This window comes from Myotis brandtii, unplaced genomic scaffold (assembly GCF_000412655.1).
Source record: "Myotis brandtii unplaced genomic scaffold, ASM41265v1 scaffold49, whole genome shotgun sequence".
In the NCBI taxonomy this organism is placed as follows: Eukaryota; Metazoa; Chordata; class Mammalia; order Chiroptera; family Vespertilionidae; genus Myotis; species Myotis brandtii.
In genome coordinates, this window is record NW_005368707.1 from 142,228 (window position 1) to 147,585 (window position 5,358).

Here is a 5,358-nt window from a genome sequence, read left to right on the forward strand (position 1 = left end):
GCTTCTCAGTGTCCCGGTAATCGCTGCAAGTACCTCTGAGAGAAAGCCGCCCTCGAGTTCTGCTCGATGCGAGATAGTCCAGTTTCTCCCTGTATGAGTCTGGGTCCCCAGAGACTCGCCTGGAACTGAAATTCAGAGCAGCTGGGAGCTTGAGACTCCTTCCCGATTGAAAAAGACAACCATGTCCTCAGTTTCCAGCCCTTTCCACTTGTGCTTCCGTACCTCAACACTTTTACTTCCGCACCTCCTCTGAGTCTCAGTGTGCTTTTCTCTTTCCTTCTAGTTGTAGAATTTCCATTCAGCCAGCCTTCCTGTGGTTCTGGATGATGTCCGTTTTGTCTTTTAGTTGTATTTTTGAAGTGGTTGTGCGAGGCAGCAATTTCCGGTGTTTACCTATGCCGCCATCTTGGTTTCTCTGTATATTATTCTATATTTCTGTCAGTGTATGCTTAATTTTTGATTGGTCCTTTTTCATATCCTTGAGGGTCTCACTAAATTTCTCGGAAGTTTCTAGAAGATTCTTGATTAATTGTATAACCATGGTTTTGAACTCTATATCCAGTATTTTGCTTCCCTCCATTTCTTTCATTTGTACCATGTTTCTTTGTCTCCGCCTTTTTTATGCTTCCCTGTATTGATAGAGTGGCTTTGTGTGCTAGGTGTCCTATAGGGCCCAGTGGCTCAGCCTCCCTAATTACCTGAGGTGGACACTCTTGGTGCACCTCTTTATGGGCTGTGTGCACAATCTTGTTGTAGTTAATCCTTGATTGCTGTTGGTATCACTGTAAGGAATTGACCTCCAGACCAATTGGCTGTGAGGACCAGCTGTGTCTACAATGGGAGAACTTCTGTGCTGGAGACACCCTTATGGGGTAAGACTTGTTTCAGTGGAGCTTTGGTGCTCACTGAGTCTGCCCGTTGAGTATGTCGCTTATGGATGTGAAGAGTTGTAATCTGGAATGGTCTCACACTGACCACTGGGTACATTGGCTCTTGGATCTCCAAGGAGGTACAAAGTCAGCCACTGCCTGAGGCCACCCAGCAAGAGCTACACAGAGATCTTCAGATTCCTCCTCTTTGTTTGGGATTTGGAAGTGCCCAGATGAGGCCCAGCTGTGAAGCAATGGAAGCTGCTGTTGAGCCTTAGGCCTTCTTTTGGAAGCTTTGGAGTTCTCTGACCCAGCTGCAGTTTGTTAGGCTTTAGATTGCATAAGGATAGGCCATTCATATGCAAAAGCCCATGCTCACAGCTTCGGTAGTGTTGTAAATTGGGTGTGGCGGGGTCTCAGGGAATCACCAGGGCAGAGCAAACAGCAATGGCTGCCAGTCAGCTCTGCACTGGAGAGGTCCCCAGGTCTCTGTGTCCCACAGCCCCATGGAAGAACAATGATCCCTGCAAGAAGCTCTGAGAGAAAGCTGCCCTTGTGTTCTGGTTTGATGCCAGACAGTCCAGTTTCTCCCTGTATGAGTCAGGGTCCCCAGAGTCTTACCCAGAACTGGAGTTCAGAGCAATCTGGAGCTTGGACCTCCCTCTCGATTGTAAAAGACAACAGCACACCCAGTTGCCAGCCTGTTCCGTGCATGCCTCCATACCTCTGCACTTCTGCACCTCCGCTCCTCCTACTGGTCTCAGTGTGCTTTTCTCTTTCCTTCTAGTTGTAGAACTTCCACTCAGCCAGCCTTCCCATGGTTCTGGATGATGTCCGTTTTGTCTTTTAGTTGTAGTTTTGATGTGGTTGTGTGAGGCAGCAAGTACAGGTGATTACCTATGCCGCCATCTTGGTTCTCTCAAAAATGTATTTTTTCCAAATTCGAAATATTTCTTGATAAAAATTTTAGTTTCTAGTGAAATTCCTAGGCAACATCAGAGGGAAAGTGGACTGGGGAGCCCCAAGGGAGAGAAGGAGGCAGCAGAGAAGGGGTGGCCCAGGCCTGGGTCTTCTGCAGCTCCAACCTCTCCAAGAGGAAGTGAAGTGCTTGTGTGAGAAGGGCCCTCCAGCTCTGCATGCAGCCAGGAGACTGAGCCACAGCCATGCCTGCTGCTCTTCCTATGAGAACCCAGCCATGGCCTTATATTTACATTTTTTATGTAGTAAATGCAAGGATAAGAATATCATTACATACCTACAAAAATGTACAAAAAGACTTAAATTTCCCCGGAGAGATTATTATGTATGCAAATAACTCTTTTGGTTATACTAAGCATCTAAAAAGGGGGAGGGGGATCTTACTGAGAGCAATTATTAAACAATTCCTCTTGATCCAAACTTCAAAAATAAGTCTATAATTATAGAATATGAAATAGTTTTCATTTTGAACATAGTTGCTGGAAGGCAACTTTTATCTTCACTCAAGGATATGTTTTTTTAAATTAACTTGAGAGAGAGAGAAAAGGAAACATTGATGAGTTGCTTCCCAAACGCTCCCTAACCCAGGATTGAACCCACAATCTAGGTATGTGTGGTGACCAGGAATAGACCTGCAACCTTTTGGTGCACAGGAAGATGCTCCAACCAACTAAGCCAGCCGGCCAGGACAATGGAAAGCGATTTTTAAACAGAAAACATTTGGTTAAAGTTTCCTCAAACTTAGAAAAAGACAAGTTGCCATGGGAACAAGAAGCCACCAGAACCAGTTTTAAATGCGTTTAATTAATCAGTGACCAGAACCTCACTCACCAATCAATATCAGCTGCTTCTTTCTGAAAGAAAGCCAATCAGAGACAACCTTATTTGAAGAAACATGCCTCAGAGTGACAACCATTCAACACCCATCTCACCCAATTAACCATGCTGCTTTAGATAATGTCATCCCACTTATGTCTTTGAAAGTCCACTAATTCTCAAACCCCACTCCTCCAAAAACCATATATAAGAGGAGCAGGCCACTGTGTTAGAAAACACTGCCTGACCAGCACAGCTCTCCTACTACAATGAGCAACAAATTCCAACTTCATTTTTTAATTTCAACTATTGAGGGCTCATTAACCTTTGGCAAGAATTTTTTAAAGTCCTGGGATAATTTACCACCGTTATATTTTGTATTTCTTAATAAAATATAAATGAAGTTTGCTATTCCTTCGATCCATTTCACCATAATTAAAACTACAACAAATACCAATAAAAAGTGGTGAGCAACCACAATATTGGGCTTTTCTTCCTAAATGGTAAAACATTCGTGGAAAGAATAGAATTTACTAGAAAGAGCCAAAAAGAATATTTAAAATGCACATAACTGACAGGTATAACTGTCAGAATGATTCCACATCAAACTTGTGTCTTGTTTAAGCATTTACATAATGTTCAAAACAATACACATACATTAAACTCCATTTACTCAATAAATATTTGTGTAATACTGTATGCTTGCTAGGCCCTTTTCTAGGCACTGAGACTGTATGGCAGTGAACAGACAAAAATCCTAGCCTTGAGAGTGAAGTACTAGTAAACACACACTAACAATAAACTCAATAGGCAAAATATACAGCGTGCTAGAAGAGAAAAACTAAAGCAGAGAAATGAAAATTTGAAGTGTGGGAGGAAGGGTTGGTAAAATATAGGCTGGCTAAGTGGCTTTTAAGTAAAGAACTAATGGAATGGAAAGAGTGTGCCATGAGAGGGAAAAAAGCATTCCAGATTGAATCAACAGCAATTACAGACGGATGCTTGGAGCATTTAGGAATAGTGAGAAATTTAGTGTGATTGGAATAGAGTGAAAGGGATTAAAAAATAGAAGTTTAAGTCAGAGATAGAGATCTGAGAGGAACAGATTATGTAAAGCCTTCTAGGTATTAGGAAGAATCTGGCATGCACTCTGAGTGAAATGGGAGACAGGTTTTGAGCAGAGGAACAGCATAATCTATTATTTAATACGGCCACTGTGTTTCGAATTGATGGAAGCCATGGCCAGTTTGGCTTAGCTGTTAGAGCGTTGACTTGCAGACCAAAGAGTTTCGGGTTCAATTCCTGATCAAGGACACGTGCAGGAGGCAACCAATCAATGTGTTTCTCTTACATCTCTCTCTCTCTTTCTCTCTCTCTTACTCTCTCTCTCTCTCCCTCTCTCTCTCTCTCCCTCTCTACCTTTCTCCCTCTCTCCTTCTTTCCCTCTCTCCCTCTCTCCTGTCCAACTCTCTCTAAAGATTAATGGAAAAAATATCTTTGGGTGAGGATTAAAAAAAATAGAATTGATAGAAAGAGTAGAATTAGTGGAAAGAATGTAAAAAAAGAGGGAAGGGAGAGAAAAGGGAAGAAAGAAGGAAGAAAACCAATTATGTAGGCGACTATTAAGCTAATCTAGACAGCAGATGATAGTGACCTGGGCCTGGAAGATGTGAATGGCTTCTGGATATATTTTGAAGGTAACCTGATAAGATTTTCTGACAGATTAGATGTGAGGTGTAGGAGAGAAAAAAAAAGGAGTTGAGGATGACACCAAGTTTCTGGCAGAGCAATTGGAGGTTGTTATTAAACTTAAACAGGGCAGGTATGAGAAAGGATATCAGTAGTTCTTTTAGATTTTGGACATCTTAAGTTCGTAAAATACCTAAGAGCTATCCAAAACGAGATATCAAGTAGGCAGTCTGATATATAGGTCTAGAATTAAGGAGAGAGATCTGGGGTGGAGATATAAATTTGAAGATCATTGGCATACATAAGGTAGTAAAAGTAATGAGAAAAAGGAGAACCAAGATGGCAGCATAGGTAAACACCTATACTTGCTGCCTCTCACAACCACATCAAAATTACAACTAAAAGGCAGAACAACAACCACCCAGAACTGTGGGAAAGCTGGCTGAGTGGAAGTTCCACAACTAGAGAGGTGAAGAAGGTGCATTGGGACTGGTAAAAGGTGCAGAGGCGTGGAAAGTGCGGGCACCTGGATGTACTGCTCTTTTAATTGGGAGGGAGATACAAGCTCCCGCTTGCTCTGAACTCCAGTTCCGGGCAAGACTCTGGAGGACCCAGACACGGGGAGAAACTGGACTGTCTGGCATCGGGACAGGAACACAAGGGTAGCTTTCTCACAAAGGTGCTTACAGCGATCATTGTTCCTGCATGGGGGTGGGGGATGCGGAGACCCGGGGACCTCTCTGGAGCAGGGCTGACTGGCAGCCATTGCTGTTTGCTCTGCCCTGGTGATTCCCAGAGCCCCCAACCCACCCAATTTACAACCCCACCCAAGCTGTGTGCATTGGCTTTTGCATATGAATGGCCTGTCCTTGCTCAGGATAAAACCTGTCAAACTGCAGCTGGGTCAGAGAGCCTCAGAGCTTCCAAAACAAGGCCCAAGGCCCTGCAGCAGCAGCCTGCCTTGCTTCACAGCTGGGCCTCGTCTGGGCACTTCCAAACTCCAAAC